This window comes from Paroedura picta, chromosome 7 (assembly GCF_049243985.1).
Source record: "Paroedura picta isolate Pp20150507F chromosome 7, Ppicta_v3.0, whole genome shotgun sequence".
NCBI classification, from domain to species: domain Eukaryota; kingdom Metazoa; phylum Chordata; class Lepidosauria; order Squamata; family Gekkonidae; genus Paroedura; species Paroedura picta.
This window is the reverse complement of record NC_135375.1, coordinates 42,279,552-42,297,837: the sequence shown is the minus strand read 5'-3', so window position 1 is coordinate 42,297,837 and position 18,286 is coordinate 42,279,552. Positions and strand designations below refer to the sequence as shown.

Here is an 18,286-nt window from a genome sequence, read left to right as displayed (position 1 = left end):
AAGGATTTTATCTTCCAGATATCAGTAAGCAAACAAATAAAACCTGTAAAGGAACATTTACAAATGCTTTTGAACTTACCATTGGATACTATCCACCTGAGAAAGCAATGAGTCATTAAGCCAGGCTTAACTAGCCTTACTTTCTTGAATTAACTCTGTTTTACTAGGGCTGAAACTGCACAGAGCTTTTATTCCAATCCCAGGTTGATTCAGTCTCTCCCATCTACACTGAATGTGATTTCCATTTTGATTTGGGGCAATTTAATTTCCCCCCTGCAACAAGCAGGACTGATCTGGAGTCATCCTACCTTTTCCCGGCAATATCCTGGAGTGGATATAACCCTCGATATCTGAAAAATCAGCATGAATAAAGGTGCAGCTCTCAGCTTGTCCTGAACTCACTTGTTGCCTTGAGCCTCCAATGCTGTAGAAAAGCCCTGTTTGGCCAGGGCATCAGTTCAAAGGTTTCCTCGTTCCCAGGCTGCAAGGTTTCCCTTAAAGGGGAAGGCCTAAATTCTTTCAGCAGAGACTCCAGAAGCCCTAAGTTCTCTCAGCAGAGATTTTTCTCTTGGATTTATTCCCCCTCCTCTGCTGTCTCCAATCCTCTACCCCCTCACCTTCAAGAAAAGAAAGAGGCTCCTGCTGCACTTGGCTCCCTCTTCTGAGCTTCCCTAATCAGGCGCAGAACACTTTTCTGTTTCAATGGGGAGGGGGGGTGATAGAGGAAGACCTGAGTTCAAATCAATCTGAATTCAGCAGGATCCACAACGGAATAAACAAAGTAAGTGCAGAATCAGCCCAGTTCAATCAGTGTGCAGTAAACAATAAAGTCTACTGTAATGTTCTGAGCCATAGCTATTACCTATCTTCCCCATAATGACAGGTTTATGCGGTTTGTCAAAGCTCACCATCTAAGCAAACCAGACTGGATTATTTCAACTATAGAGTGATTAAAGACTCTCATGTCAGGAAATAAATGCCCAATAGCTGTTTGCCAATAGGAGAATTGGGGAAATGTTCACTGAGGTTGTTTCTCCGGAAGCAGAAGGAATGTCAGTCAGTGAAAAAAGCAGCATTTGCAGAGGTAAAACTAAGCTTCCTCTTACACTAAGGGTATCTAGATTCCACCTGAAAGCCAGAAGTTTGTTTTTTATAGCCAGAACTATTCTTTATATCTTTGGGACCAAATAACGAGCTATCCCAACAGCAGACCAGAAAAACTTTATCTCAGTGCCTGCTTCTCAGAACTACAATAGGTTTCACGCTCATCTTGGTCTCTGATGCTCTACATAACTGGTGAGAATGGGCTGTACAATCCACATGGATGGCTTCCTACATAGTCTACAGGAGGTTTTAGGGGAAGAGGTATTTGCCTTCCTCTAAAATGCCACTACTGATCCTTGCTGCATGATACAGTGCTAACCAGGATAGTTGGAAATTATATTGGAATAAGTTGCAAAGACTAAATGGCGGTGATGCCCTATAAGAAGTCAAACTCCATGTACAAGTTCTAGTTTCTTCTGACTATGTTTTTGTATGGCATTTGTGTAGTGTAGCCAGGAGATCCAAATATTTTCTGGCAGCCAGGCAAGGGACCTCTGGAGGTGGCTTGCCATTTCCTATCTCCGCATCAGTTCCCTGGAGGAACTACCACCCAAATTCTTAGAGGTCCAACTACTAGCCAGGGTTGGCCCTGCTTAGCTTCTGTTGGGTTTTAGCTTGGCTGGGCTATCCAGGTCAGGCTATCCAGTCCTTCTGACTGCTGCTGTTCAAATGATGAGCAATTATACTGATTGGTAACTGCAATTCAAACTATCCCTATGTTATTGCTATCAGATTGTAGACTGAATAATTGAGTGACAAAGACAAAGACTGTCTGTTATGTCTCTTGAATGCTAAAATATCTGAGAGAGAGAGAAGCAAAACAGCATAAAGGAATAATTGGACCATTTCTGCACAAGGAATATGTTCCCAGACTGCCTTTGAATGTTGGAGGCTTTTAGAGTCCCCTCCACACGATGTCGCCTGCATGTCGAGGCTGTCCTGTAGCTAGGTCATGATTTGGCCATTTTTAACTCATGATATCAGGAATTGCCAAAACTGGATTTGCCACCCTAAATTGTGCATCCAGTGAGCAACCAGTGAGCAACTTATCCGTACAGGGATAAGACTGTATGAAGGGGAAAATGCATGGTAGTCTTGGCAGCTTTGTCCCACCCTTGCACCCGCCCTCCCCTCTCCATTTCCTGCTCTGAGTAATTTTTTTTTAATGGCATGGTCCGCATTGCAGCACTACCTACATTGTCAAAGGTAAAATAAAATCTTTAAAGTGTCTGTGGTCTTTTTGGGATCAGGCAGGCAAAACACAACCCCTTTTCTGTTTTCTGGAGGTGGGGAATGAGCTGGGAAAGAAGGGGGGGCAGGTGATCAGGCTGCCTTCTCCCGATAATACAGGGATCTGTGCACCTTGTTTTAAAGCCAACCATTAGCACAAAATGTCTTTTTGGGCTCCAGGGACCATGTTCCGCATCTCAGAAATCCACCCTACAGGTATAAACTGCAAAAGAACATAAATTCCAAAAAGGGTGGGGAATGCTGTATTGTTCTGGCATTTCTCCATTGCAATGGGGCAGTGTTGATTTCTATTAAAAATACATCTGTGTTGAGGCATTACCACATAGCAATGTGGAAGTACAATGTGGAAATGCCGGAGTGGAGGTAGAAGTTCGGCTTCTTTTCCCTTACAGCCTCATCAGGAGGCAAAAAACTGTGATGGGGCAGAGGGAAAACGCGGGAGGGGTCTCCCTATAAGGAGGGCTGCAAAGGTGAGATTTACCATTCCGTGTTTGCAAGCAGGAAGCCACTCGTGTTTTAGCCCTCCAAGCGGAAATGGTCCCAATTTCACCTGCTTGGGGTTTGCTTGATTTGGTGATGAGAAAATCAAGTTAGAAAAAGTTGCCTTATAGCTTGCTTTGATCTTTCAGTGACCATATCACTTCAAATATGGAATATTTTTCAGGCATCTATGCTAAGCATATTTCACAGAATCATAGAATATCAGAGTTGTATGGGACCTCTTGGGTCATATTTAAAATCCTTAGAAGATTAGAATGATGATTATATTGTAATAGTACTACTAAATTAGTAGATTACTAAGTGGTTTTTGGTACATCTCTGTAGGTTGATGTTTGTTTGTTTATTTATTTATTTACTGTCCTCCCCAAAGGCTCAGGTTTCAATAAACCTGATATGAACAGTCAGGTGGCTCTTTTTAGAGGCAGGGAAAGTGGTTGGTGAAAGAGTATAAACCCAAACATTTCGCAGCTGGAGATGACATACAATATTCTGATGTACTTACAGGCAAAGAGAAGTGCAGCGATTCACACCCTTGGATATTTGGGCTGGATGTGTTGATGCTTTTATTGATCTTTTCTCTATCAATGTGCAAAGTGTTTTACATGGATTATCTTCAGAATAGCTGGGAAACAATCAATTAGGTTGAAGACTGCTTGACATACAGTAGGAAAGAGTGGCTACTGTATGGGGTTATACAACTGATAGCATACAGAAATTTTACTCATGTTATTTTGTTCTTTCACATATTTTTTTTCATTTTCTCTGTTACAAGTATTATACTTGTCTGGATTCTGCTATTAAAAATCATTTCTATTCATTCCCATTTCAATTTCCACTTGTAATCTTTTTGTTTTCCACTGAATTGGGACAAAATTGTCAAGGACTATACTGGTTATATGAACCTCTTGTGGCGCAGAGTGGTAAGGCAGCAGACATGCAGTCTGAAAGCTCTGCCTATGAGGCTGGGAGTTCAATTCCAGCAGCCGGCTCAAGATTGACTCAGCCTTCCATCCTTCCGAGGTCGGTAAAATGAGTACCCAGCTTGCTGGGGGGTAAATGGTAATGACTGGGGAAGGCACTGGCAAACCACCCCGTATTGAGTCTGCCATGAAAACGCTAGAGGGCGTCACCCCAAGGGTCAGATAAGACCCGGTGCTTGCACCGGGGATACCTTTACCTTTACCTTTATACTGATTATAGAAAGCCTCTTCCTTGTCCATTGTCAAGCAGACAGGAGAAAATATCCCCATTCCTGAGGCAGCTACATTTCTCACTTGCACAGGCAATACAGAGGTGTAAACTGGTATGTTAGTCTCCATTTCGAGGTCTTCCAGGGTCTAATTTTTAAAATTCCCCTCAGTTGCACAATCCAGTTTTCTTCAAAAACAGAATAAGACTATAGCTGAGGTATGTATGGAGATATTCTGTTTGACATATGGGCATTTTTACCTTTTAATTTTTGTATTATATATTTTAATCTCCATTATCTTTACAGAGTGGTGGTCCTAGACAATATTTATTTTAGAAGGTGGGCTCCAAAAAGAAACACTTTAGAAACATTGGCTGGGGCTATACCAAACAGTAAGTCATCACCATTCTTATGAACATCAAACATATACAATAAATTAGACTTCCTTTAAAAGAATAAAAAGCGGCAAAGACTTATCAGCAGCCGCCATTGATGCAGCGGAGGAGCAGGCGGCAAGAAGACACGTGGGAGGGGGAGGTTCAAAGCCTGGTTGGCGCCTGGGCGTGGGCTCAGGGCGCCTTAAAAGGCGCCATGTGGAGGAGCCCTGCCTTTTGCACCAGGCTTGCCGCCCGAGCAGCTTCCCTCCCACCCACCCTGTTTTGTTGGCTGTTAAGCTTATGTCTGTATGGCCACTGGATGATGTCTTTATATTGCATTTTGTCACAGCTGGCGGTTTTGGCATGGGATGGAGCCTGTTTGGGGGGAGTTCGGTCTGCGCATCGGACTCCCCAGGTTTGGGACCTCTCTACGAGGTGGCAGGTCTGCGAGCAGGGCTGACCCGGCTGGGAAGGCTTGGGGCTCGCAGTGCCAGGTAGCCCGGGGTGGGACCAAGAAGGAGGTGGGCACCTCTCCTTGGCACCCCGGGGCTTACAGTGCCAGGTGGCCTGGGGCGGTGGCCGAGGGAAGTGTGCGCTTCCTCTTGGCGCCCCAGATGGACACTTCCCTATGGTGGGAATCCAGTGGCAAGGGGACCCGCGTTCCTGGTGGGGGAACCGGGTGGGCCCCAGGGCGCCACTGGCTCTTCCTATGGATGGGATCCCAGCAGCAAGGAGGCCTGTGTTCCCAGCGGGGGATCCGGAAGTACTCCAGGGCGCTGCTGGGTCCGGGTTCTTGTGGTCTTCTGACTGCAAGTCAGGCTCCCTCTCCCATGCTGTGCCAACACTCCTGTGGAGTATTAATAAAGCTGTGGCCTTGTTTAAGCCAACTAAAATGTGTGAGTGTCTTCCTTGAGCCCAAAATGCCCTCCTGCAAGTCAATATATGCTCATTCTCACATGTCTTTAACATTAATTTTTCCAGGATTTTTCTTGACCACCCAGCAAAACTTTAGAATTTATTTTTAGACAAGAGAGCATTGAGTAGTATACATTGACCCCTGAGGAAGACCCTTGTGGGTCAAAACATGTTTGGTGTGTTGTTCATATGCAGTTAGATATGTATTGTTTTTACTTTGTTTTAAATATATTATTAGTGCTCTTTAATAAGTATTTGTAATAATTTTTTAATATTGTTTTAACATTATTTTGCTGCTGAACTTTTGAATTCCTGACTTTGTCCAGGTTGGTTTTCAGTTCCCGTTTTGGTTTTGCAAACTCTTTTAGTTAGGCAAGACAGGTATATATGTGGTGATCCCCCCCGCCCCCCAGTCTGTATCATACCAGTACAATTGAAAGAAACAAGTAGCAAAGTATTGAAAGAGAATTCATGGCCATACGTATTTTGGAATGTCATTTCTCTTTTTGTTCAGATTAATTATAGCAACTAAATTAATAGAATTTGTCCAAACACACACTCCAAACAAGAAACAATGTTTAAACATACATCTATTTCACCATGGGTTCATACCAGAAATCCTCAGCTTTCAAGTTCCCACTGCATGTACATGTAGCAGAACAGACATCTATAGCAACTTAAAATGTGATAACATGTACTGCATACACATTATCTGCAATATCTAAGCAACAGGACTTTTGTGAACAACACTCAATAAATTCCATGGGTGACCATTGGAACATATACCTCCTGCATACAAACTTTGTATTTATTATATAACATTCATGGAAAGAATATGGAATTGTCAGGATTTTCACTCCCTATTCTTTTGGGATGTATTTTTCATGGCTACTGAAGGCAAGGGAAAACAAGGTTCCAAAGTTGTTTAGATTCTCAGGCTGAAGGGCTGGTGTGTTCCTGCTGCTTTTTTTGCAGACAAACTTGATGGCTGACAACAGATGTGCCACAGACAGAATGCTTTGCACTGTCTTTTCTACCACATCTCCATCTCATTCAAAATACAGATTTCACAGTGTCCCCAGGAGGCATATTCCCTGCACTGGGAATTTGCTCATCTCCTGAGATGGGGGAGATCAAAGTTCTGTTTTGGATCAGTTGAGGATATTGAGGAATCGCAGCCACCACACAAGTACTTTCCATCCCCGTTGTCAATATCATATGTGAAACCATTTGAACTGTAATTCATCTATTGCAGTTATATTATGTATGCGTAATATATTTTTTTGACTTTGGTTTTATTAAATGTACTGGATTGAATGTTGACAGTTGTATAAATCATTTTAATTAATTTATTGAGTGGCTTTAAGGGATAATTGCAAAAGTTTTTGAGAGTCCTAAAGGAAGGTAAATTATAATTCCAATTTTCCTCCAGCTTTGGAAGAAAGCCAGAAGAGAACAATTACCTTTACATCCCCCCTCCCCATCAATTTGGGTATTAGGACAAGGAACTTAGCATGTTTGTATGGCTTAGACACTGACAGATTCTTCAGGGACCTGATTCCTGGGATGTTCCCTTATTGCAGCCTTACTGATTAACTGGGGGCAGCCAATATTAAACTATCATTAAATGCTTAATTCATTCATTTGCACCTATTAATGGATTACTCCCTGCATCCCAAACAGAAGTACTTCAATAGTGTGTTTATGCAGATCATATGGAAAAACATATATGGGGTAGGGGAGAGAACAGGACAGAATGCAATTTCCTTTTCCTTTACCCCACAAACTCATCATAACTTGAAGTCAACCAAGTCAGCATTTTATACCAGCCGCCACTTTGACATGACAGGCATGGTATTTTCATACTAACAGAATTGCTGAGGAAATTCTCCCTAGCAAAAGTTTGTCATGAGAAGGATTGCATAAAATAACAGATGGGTAGGCAACAGCTGAAATTAATTCATTTCAAAAGAAGACCCAGTCCCATGGCTACTATGGACTGGCTCTCCTTAATGCTCATAGTTCAAAAGCGAGATTGAGAGGGATTCTTCCCTGAAACTGAAGGTCGAGTTTTGATCCATAAAGGTTGGCAGCTTTGTGAGCAATGAGGAATTTTTACTTTAACTCTAGCCATTGAATCCGAAGAGTAATTGCCACCCTGGAAAGGTAATTACATATGCTATTGTTTATACACATAATAGGCCTGGAATGCATGTTCTGCAGATAGAAAAAAAAAGAGAGAGAAGAAAATCCTGCTTTCACATTGGGGCGGTACACAATGTATAGTGACAGAACGCCACAAATAGCATTCATACTCTTGCATGTTAATGGGCGATTTCTCTTGGTGTGTGTATTTAAGGGAGGGGGAAGGGATTTGAAGCAAAGAAGGGGAGGGAAGGCAGTGAAGGTTTCAAAAAACAGTACCATGTAAATACAAGTGATTTCTGTCTCTCTTTAAAAAAAAACAAAAAAAATCCAAGGAATCATGAGAAATGTTTTTGAAGTTTCAAAGGGACTGCACTGGTTTCTTACCCCATGGGAATATTAATTAGTCCCAAACTTGTATAATTCATTGAACAATACCATATGTGTTAGCAAAAGGAATTACAGGCAAGGCTTTGCTACAGGGGAACTTGACTTGAATTGCCCTGAAATTGGACCAAGCAGCTTGACAGAATATTGGATAGCATTCTGAAGCATCCCACTGTGCCAAGAGTCGAACACACGCACAGAAAAAGAAAAAAAAGAATCCGAGTGACCAAAGTCTTCCTTACCCATTTAACTCTTGTATCTATTTCTATCATCCTCATTGCCAAAATATGTTAGAAATAAACAACCAGAGGGACTCGGTGACCTTGATATTCTTTCTGGGCAGTTGGTGTGCAAAGGATATTTCAAAATATTGCATGGCTCATGATGACACCAAGCCAAAGAATACTTCTGTATTATAATATTGAACTGGGCATTGTCAGAGGCTGAAGCAATTCATGGCAGGTTATTCTCTGTTGCGGTGTCCAGCAAATTGCATGACCAGCTTGTTAGGCTTGACAACAGCGCTTTTCCTAACAAAGGCCTCAACAGCGCAGAGCAGCAGTGGAATGTCAAAATGAGCGCATTTCACACACAGATGTGTGACCATAATGGCTCTAAGAAGATGCATGTGGTGGAGAGGAGAAGGGGGTTGGGGAAGGCTAACAGCTAGTGTGGAGGGGGGCATGGTCCCACTGACCATTTTTAATCCATCCTTCTGTAAACAATTCAACATTTTCATTGTTCTCCAAAAACTAATAAAGAGAAACAAGCACTTTTCATTCATCTTGAAGTAATTTTCTGTCAGGTTCAAGCCCCTTGTGGCCTACAGCTTGTGCACAGCTAGCTGCGTGATACAACAACTATTTCAATTTATTTTACAAACTCCTACCATTCAAATGTCAGTTAGTGTTCGCCAAGCCGGCATCTGAAATTGTGCAGTTAACGAGTTTTACAACATTTCTATCAAGAGAAACTGTTTAGCATAACTGACTCTTAAGGAGTTATTATACCTCTAAAAATCCATTTTAAGGGGCATTATTTAAATAAAATAGAAAAACGGTTCACTGCCTTTTAAAGGGGCTACAAAAAAAGTCCATCAGATCCAGTGCAGTAATCCTCAGCTTAAAGCACTCTCGAGAGCACTTCTGGGAATTATCAGCATAATGAAATGTTTTGTGAAATGTCCAGATAGATTCCTCTACTCAACAATTTTATGGCACCATATTTATTTTCTGCCCCCCCCCTTTTAAAAAAAAGAAGTGAATTACTTTTCGAGGAGATGACTCTACACTCTGTAGATTAACTGAACACATTATTACCAAGGTTATAGTCGAAGGGAGAACTCAGTTTGCAGCATCGTCAGTGTAAGACTAGGAGAAAGACCAGCCTTTTATTCTGTCCTCCTCTCAAAATGGGTTAAACCACAATGAAGGCTTATGCAAATATGCCTTCTCCTTGTACCTCATTTCCCATACTCTTAAACAACTCTGTTAGACATTTGCACCTGTAAAAAGACTTTATTGGAATCAGTTTAGATTCTCTGTAGGTTAATTAAATGAACAAACAGGAAATAAAAAGTTACAATGAAAAAGAACTGATTTAATAGGCTGATATTTCTAGATATTGAAATTAAAAAGAAATAGACTTCACAAATTAACCATGGTGGCCAATGACCCAAAGCTAGTTTGATGGTCACAGTCCATAATAGGGGCATAGCACATAATAGTAAGTTGATCTTACATATTAAATTACCTAATGGGGTTAAAAACCGCACTTGAAGCATAAATGACTTCATCATATCATAGTTGTATATAAAGTGAATACTAGAAGGCCAAAAATGCATTTCTAAATAGACCATGCAATGCCTTTATACTTTGTAAGCCATATTTGCTTAGGCAGAGCAGTATTTATATATTCTTCTTTTCTGTTCTTTCTCTTCTTTTCCCATTTGTTCTTCACAGCCTTTGGCATTGTTAGCTGGTTTGGCATGATTGTTTTTGTTTTACCTTTTGGTAAAGTACTTAATTATTATAAGGCAATGTATAAATAATTAGTCAGACCTACAAGTTGAAGGCCATTTGCTATGATAGTCAGCATGAAAAGAAATATTGGATTACCACCTGGGGGAATAAGTACTAACCTATCACTTGTATTCAGGTATGCAGCCATGTTGGTCTGAAGCAGCAGAATAAAGTCTGAGTCCTGTGACATCTTTAAGACCAACTAAGTTTTATTTGTGTGCCTGCACACTTCATCAGATACAGTGACCCATGGGCTGACATTGGTCCCAAACGAATGGGGTTTTTATTGGGGTTTTATCTGATTTTTGTTACCCGCCATGAGCCATCTGGGAGTGGTGGGCTAAAAGTCAAATAAATAAAATATAAACAAATAAATAAACATCTTCACATATCTGTGAACTCTTATATTTGTATGCTTATTTACAGTGATTAACAGATTTTGATTACTGCCTTAATCTGATCTCAGCTATTATCACACAATCTTATGCATCTTCACTTTAGGCAGCCTTTCCTGGCAATTATCCCCCTCTATCTATATGTATTGTTTGAGGATATTCTGTTTCACTTTCTCTTATGAACTGTGCATGCACACAAATAAAACTTTGTATCACTTGTATAGCATTTTAAAACTTTTTTTTTAATACCCCACTTTTCACTACCAAAAGGTGTCCCAAAGCAGCTTACAAAATATTTCTCTTCCTCTCCTTATAACACACAGAGTGAGGTAGGGGGACTGAGAGAGCTCTCTGAGAGAACAGTTCTAAGTTTATTTCTAAGAGAACTGTGCCTGGCCCAAGGTCACCCAGCTGGCTGCATGTGGAAGAGTGGGGAATCAAACCCAGTTCACCAGATTAGAAACGGCCACACTTTAACCGCTATATCATGCTGGTCCATGACATTTGGTACATAATTGTTACAAGTTACAGTTTATTTGTTACTTTTGTATACCACCCTCCCCTGAGGCTCAGGGCAGTTCCATCCTTCCTCAGTGCTATGATTCTGCTTCCCCCACATTATCTGACCATTGGATTACCACCTGAAAAGCGCCAAACTAATGAACACTAAGGCTTGGTTGATCCATAATGTGAAACCATTTTAACTACTGAGCCATCATGAGACCATGAGAAAATGGCTAATAGAAAATTATGCCGGTTAGAACATAAGGATTTTCTACTGTTCTGCTGTGTGCTTCAGATAGTGGCCAAGACAAAAAAAGAGGAACAAACATATCCATTCTGCACATCTGCCAATGTTGCTGGATGTCCGCAGCAGCCCGATCCGCTACAATTTGTAGTGGAATTTTGACATTTCGCACAGTGCAAATTGTAGTGCAATATTCATGCATTGGCTCCAGATTGGAGACTGAATGAGGTTCAAAGTGCTGGTGCTAACCTTTAAAGCCCTAAATGATCATGGGTCAGTGTACCTATGGGACCAGCTTTCCCCTTATAACCCCTCAAGAGCACTAAGATCTTTGAGTAAACTTCTGCTCAGGGTCCCTAGCCCCAAAGAAGTGAAGTTGGCTTTGACCAGGGCCAGGGCCTTTTTGGGCTTGGCCCCAGCCTGGTGGAATGAGCTCCCAGAGGAGTCAGTTGTTGAGTCAGTTCTGCAGGGCCTGCAGGATGGAGCTAGACCACTGGGTTTATGGTTGAGGCCTGAAATAAGACCCACCAAGAATAGCTGGCCTCACTGCTGGGAGGGGGGAGAGAAGAAAAAACAGAAGATCATCTCCATGCCAACCCTCACCATCGGGCAAATTACTTTAAGAGGCAGTAGTTATATTAACTATATTGTAAATGTTTAAATCTTTTAAAACTTTAAGTCATTTTAATGCTGTTATCTTCCCTGAGTGATGCAGAAAAGCAGGATACAAATTTAAAAAAAATATTATAATTAAGGTAAGTGAGTGCAGGAAAAGCAAGGCTGGGTGTTGATGGGATTAGTCCAAGGATGAGTCAATAGGTTTTGGGAGGCTTATTTTCCCCGATTATGCATATCTCTGGGGTGTGGAAGGGGTAGTAGACAGTCAACCACTCTTACTCACACTTCTAAGTTACTTGTCCAGGCTTGTTCCTGACTGGTGTCCATTTTTTTTCCCATTTTCTGCCAGGCAGTGTCTTGAACTTATGAATTTTGGGGTTCTATTTTAAGGAAAGTGTTTATTGTTATTCTAGCTATAAACTGCCCCCCCACCCTGTGTGTAGAGGGGTCTGACTGCTAACACAGGAACCTGTGCCTAATGGCTGAGTTGCCCTACATCAGCTCATTTGGATCAGTCTCCCACCCATTCCTCTTTTAATACACATAATAAGACGCTTAACCACAATATTGCCATGGACCACTTTCTTTCACCTTTCTTGTCCTCATTTCTTATTATCATTCTCACATTCACCAGTGAAAAAGTGTAACTATCTCCCTTACCAGTAAAAAAATAGATCTCTTCCACATATTTCTGGTAAGGGCTTTGAGAAGGAGCCTGTCTAATGGCTTAAGTGCCACTCAGTGCTTAACACCAACTCAGGGTAGCTGTCCCATCCCTGAGTGCCTCCTCCTCCAATTGGGTTGCCTATCTGTCCAGCGGCCAGCCACTCACCTTCCGTCCCCCACCCCTGACCACCCCTCCTCCTTCCACTTCTCTCTGAGGCTCAGAGGCTGAGATCCCTGCTGTAGCTGCTCCTGCTGGTGAGTTACCTAACAGCTGCATGCAGCCTTTCCAGGTCCTGGGGGGAGGGGGAGGGGTTTGCAGAATTCTTCCCTCCCCCCCAACTTGCACTCATTGTATTTCTGAATGCAATCGGCTTGGCCCTTAGTACATACATAAGCCTCCAACTGGAAGTCATGTTACAACAAAATTCCTGAATTTTTCTTTCAGATGTTACTTTAGAAGATAACAATCAGATATGCAATGTACTTGCACACCATCTGCTTACCACTTCCTTTAAATTATGACTTTTATTTTGCAGGCATATACTAAAGGTTTAGTGTGCACCTTCTAAGTGAAGTTTATTTCATGTTTACGTCACTGTGCCATCACTGCAATAAACAAAAATGCTGCAAGTGCTAAATCGTGCATCTCTATAACATGTGTTTTAGTTAACATATGCTAAAAATGTATACCTGGCTCACACTTTACAGGTTGCATGTATACTTTAATTGACATATACCCACTCAAAATAGAAAGTGTCTAGTAGCCCACAGCAATTGTTTCAGTTCAGTGAATGGATGGGAAATCAGCATTAGGCTTGGGGCCAAAACAGATCTGATGGAGATCACAGTTTACCATCAGGCTGTAAAAAGTAAATTGTGTGCAGCTGCAATTTTTATGTGAGAAGGGATAGGGGATTTAACTCTTAAAGATCTGCTTGCCTTCATTAATCTGTACTGGACTTCCTACTGTTATTAGAAATTTTAAAGGAAAAAAGACGTGCCTCTTTAAAGCCTGTCTTTTTTCTTTAAAAGTTTTAATAATAGCATAGGAAACCTGGTTTTAATAAGCAAAACCAAGCAGAACAGGATAAATGCAGCCCAGATCCAAATAAATATGTGCACATGTGCACACACTGTGCCTTTTACAGACTGATGGTGAGCCACAATCTTCATCTTATCTATTTTGTCCCTCCTGTACATGAAGCTTTTGAGGAATGGTAACTCTAATGACCCCCTCCCAATAACAGATCTCCCATCATCCTATTCGTACTATATTTTGGTCATTTTCTCCAAGTCACAATGTGACCGCACAGCCATCAGTAATGGCCTCATTCTTTCAAGAATTGACAAGACAGATTTGCTATTCCCAATGTCAAAACCTGCACTTCTAAAATGGCATTTAATGAATTGGCATTGTAGTAGTTGCTAGACTGTGAATGTAGGGTAATTATGACCACTTGGAGAGATAGTCTCTGAAGTATGCCATGACTTCTCTGCAATCTAGGATTTGTGATATTAGGAGGACATGCACAGTGGAAGTCAATTAAGAGGTCTATGCCACAGGACAATCAGTGCTCTATTTAAATAGTACTAGGGGCAACGCCTGTTGTATCCAGGAATACAACGGGCGCTAGACCTTGGCGGTTGGAAGAGGAGGGGGAGGAGTTGTCCAGTCTGTAAGGGCATGGGGTTGAATGTGTGTGTTGTGTGGGAGGTTGTGATGGCATGGTGGCAAATGAGGGCGTGGGTGTGGAGATATGGGTGTCAAGAACCTGTGGTTTGGAATGTTCATTGAATATGGGAGAGGACTGACCTTTGGGAATTGTGGCATAGTGGATACAAATGAGTTTTTCAGAGCCATGTATTCAGATATGTGAAAGGAAAATCAGATTGGAGACTCTTCTTAGGGGGAGATTACATGGCAACCAATTCCTCCTAGTTCTGTGTCATTTCCCTTCTGGTGTGAATTAGGCCACAGACACCGAAATGTCCCCTTGCCCTAATGCACATGGGGTACTCACAGTACACAGATGTCCACCCTGCTCCTTCTGTCTCCATTTTTTCACTGTTGATAAAATGTTATACGCCCACATGCTGCTTTCATAGTTGCTCCTTAAAAGAAGAACTGGATTTTTGTACCCTATTGTTTACTACCCGTAGGAGGCTCAAAGCGGTTTACAAACACCTTTTCCCTTTGTCTCCTCACAACAGATAACCTGGATGTGGGGCTGTGGGAGGTCTGAGAGAGTTGGGAATGGGCCACAGTCACCCAGCAGGCCTCAAGTGTCTCAAAGTATTTTCCAATCATCTTCCCTTCCTCTCCCCATAGCAGATTCCCTGTGAGGGAGGTGGGATAGAGAGCCCCACTTGGAAGCTGGCAACCCTAAGAGGAAGTCTCTCTGTACACAGCAGTCTTGACCTTAGTAAGGTTTTTTATACTGTTTTTTTATTTGCCAGGCCAAGGTTGAAAAAAGTCATTAAAGTTCCAATGTCTCTCCAGCCATTTACTTGTTCACTATTTACCATTTTAGGCTGTAAATATTCTTTATTTAGATCTTCCTGCACTTTCCAGACTCACAGGACTGATGCTGTGGTGGTCAGCTGCAGACTGGCAGCGATGTCTCCAGATTGCCCCTGGCTGGGCTGGGTGGACGGGTCCTGTCAGAACTTTGGCCCAGTGATTGGGCCAAAGTTCTGAGTGGGTGTGACCTGTCTGAGTCAGGGCCCAATCCGGACATGCGAAGCATATCCCAATTGGGCTTTGCCTCTGACAGGCCATGCCCACTCTCCGCCCACTTAGCTCTTAGCAAAATATATATAATAACAACTCCGGCTGTTACAGATGAAGAATCTGGTGCAAAGATTCTCTAAAACTGAGAATGGTGCCTTTCTAGGAGATACAACTGCATGACTATAGACATATATGAAATATTTCTATTCAGAGCTGGTACATTTGCTGCTTTTTGTGGTATTATGTAGATACTCATGGTGAGATATTATTTAAAACAGGCACTTAGAAACCAAAAAGGATTCTATCACTTTGGTAGAGTGGTCAAGAACAGCACTCTCTGATCTGGAGAACTGGGTTTGATTCCTCGCTACTCCACATAAAGCAAGCTGGGTGACCTTGGGTTGGATACAATTCTATCAGAGCTCTTTCAGCTCTACCAGCATCACAGTGTATCTGTTTGGGAAGAGTGAAGGAAGGCGATTGTAAGCTGCTTTGAGATTTCTTTGGATAACCTCTATTTTTCGTTAAGAATAGGTACCCCATCCTCTGCTCTCTTTCCTTGCCTTTTCCCTTTACCGAGGCCAACAGTGCTATGGGCTGATAGAAAACAAGGGCAACTTGCTGCCACTAAGTACTTTTACATGAAACCACAGGCACTGAGAGATCTCAGAATTTCTCCTTCTTCTTTGCTAATGCCTTGCAACGCTCCTGTCTGATGTGCATGCGTGTTGGGAAGGAGGAAAGCATTAGCTTCTGCATCTGTGCTTTCCCCTACCATGTTATCCAGAGGTAGACCACATATTGTGGGAGAGGTAAAGTTTGGGCTTTTCTTTATCCTCCTCCCCATGCATCCGTACCTCTGTATAGGCCTGCATTCCCACCAGCTCTCTCTGTCTCTCATCTGTCAGCACCAGATGTAGCTACTTGGTCGATACCCTCCACATGTGCTCTGCCTGTCTGCTACTGTGTACAAGCAAAGCCTGGCCTCCCTCCTGTGGCAGATGGGCTGGGTGCAAGCTGGAGCTGCAGCATCTTCCCCCTTTTGAGCTTCTTCATCGAGCTTCTTCATCTATCTCCCCAAGATGACCTATTGAGGTAAAACAACTCTTGTGGGTTGTATCTATCATTCTTTGTCCTGCCTTGTTTTCTTTTTCCTTTCTGGTACATACACACAACAGCCCCAGAATGGAACAACTCAGGCAAATGTGTCCTGCCCCTACTCAGTCTTCAAAGGTTTTGCCAGAGCCAATGAGGATATGCAATGATGATCAAACAATGGGAATACTATGCACAGCAACACTAATTAGGATGATCTTATTTGGTGGGAAGATGGACAAGTATGTCTGGTTGGCAGACAATCCTGTCAGGCTTGTGTCTGATGACTCTCTCTCTCTCTCTCTCTCTCTCTCTCTCTCTCTCTCTCTTTTTGCAGTTTGTTGCATCTTCTGCTGTCCAAGAAAACAAGAAAAAATATGAAGGACTTGCATAACCATCAGTATCTGAAGAAGTGGACAGTGACTCACAGATCTCATTCCCTGCCACAACTTTTGTTAGTCTTTAAGGTGCTACTGGAATCTTGCTCTTTTCTATTGTATCTGTTAAACAGGAAGATTTTCATCTACTGCTGACATCTGAACATAATTTTGTTCAGACTCAGAGCATTTTCTAATAGAGATGCTATTGAATTTTTTCAGCTCAGGTTTTGCTTCTACCTGACATAAACTGAACCTTGTTTTCTGTTCCCACTTGTTGATTTTTTCTCATTCAAATATAAATAAAATATTTTATTTGCATATCACCCAGTCTCAAGGCAGTTAACAACATTTTAAAAACAATTCACAATAAATAATAAAACAGTATATAGCTTGGTGTAGTGGTTAGGAGCACTGACTTCTAATCTGGGGAGTTGGGTTTGATTCTGCGCTCCCCCACATGCAACCAGCTGGGTGACCTTGGACTTGCCACAGCACTGATAAAGCTGTTCTGACCGAGCAGTGATATCAGGGCTCTCTCAGCCTCACCCACCTCACAGGGTGTCTGTTGTGGGGAGAGGAATAGGAAGGCAACTGTAAGCTGCTTTAAGCCTCCTTCAGGTAGAGAAAAGTGGCATATAAGAACTGACTCTTATTCTTCAAGTGTCTATTGTGGGAAGAGGAAAGGTAAGGTAGAGAAAAAGTGGCATATAAGAATCAATTCTTCTCCTTCTTCAAAACTGCTTCCTATATGTCTTATATGTCTTTCTTAGCATCAGTATATGAAAATGATTTTCATGATATGTATAATTATGTGTGGGTATAAATGGCTTCAAAGAAGCCACAGAGTCACTGAAGCAAAAATCGATTTATCGGAAGTATTCAAAATAATTACATAGACCTTTCCACATTGGAAATTTGCCACGCCTTACCACTCATCATGTGGTGGGGCAAATTCCTGGTTCTGCTCGATGTTGGTGTCGGGCTGGGGCCATTGCTGGCATGGGCTAAATCAGGCCCTCTGTTGCCTCACGCAAGGGAATGAGGATATATCCCTGCTTATGTCCGGTCAGGCCCATCCTCATGCAATACTGTATTCCTAAACAGCAAAACAAACAAAGCCCTCTCCACCCCAAAGTGGGGCAGATGAGGGGCCACCAGCAAAATGCTCCCCGGTGTGGGAGCAGGAAGAGGTGAGGCAACATGCCCTGGTGTAAGCACCCAGTGGCAGCCTGGCACTGGCCTGGTGAGCTGCCTAAGTGTATAAGAGGTCATACAAAAATTAAAAAGTATACTTAATTGCTTAGTAAAAACATGTCCCTTCCATAACTACAGCCAGTGGCACTGGAACAAGTGAAAATGGTATCTACCCTCATGGTCCTATATTGGTTGCTGTCATCCCATTCTCTACTCATCTCTAGAGCATCTTGCTGTCCATGGGAGAAAAACCCATTCGGCACACATTGGATAATGCACTTTCAGTTTGCTTTGTGCAGCTGGCTTTTCCTGTGCAAAACAGGACAATTTACTTTTAAAATGCATTGAAGTGTATTATCCAGTGTTTGCAAAATGAGAAGGACATGGGAGGACCAGAATCAAATCACCATACCGCCATCAAATTCACTAGGCAAACTTCAGGCCAGTCAAGTGATCTCAATTTACTCTAGAGTCTCCTGCAGGGTTGTTGTAGACATAGAGAACTATGTATGCTCTCTGTTGTTCCTTGAAGAAATGGGTAAAAATACAACAGGCATATTGTTAAAGTA

General features: G+C 42.2%; 1 long non-coding RNA gene across 2 annotated transcripts in view; it reads left to right on the top strand.

The window, feature by feature from the left end:
* Window positions 1–16,846, top strand: part of LOC143842434 (uncharacterized) — a 111,173-nt gene extending 94,327 nt beyond the window's left edge. For both annotated transcript variants that reach the window (XR_013233112.1, XR_013233115.1), the window contains one exon: window positions 16,481–16,846. This is a non-coding gene — a long non-coding RNA (uncharacterized LOC143842434). The remainder of the gene's footprint in view (window positions 1–16,480) is intronic.
* The last annotated feature ends 1,440 nt before the right edge of the window (window positions 16,847–18,286 follow it).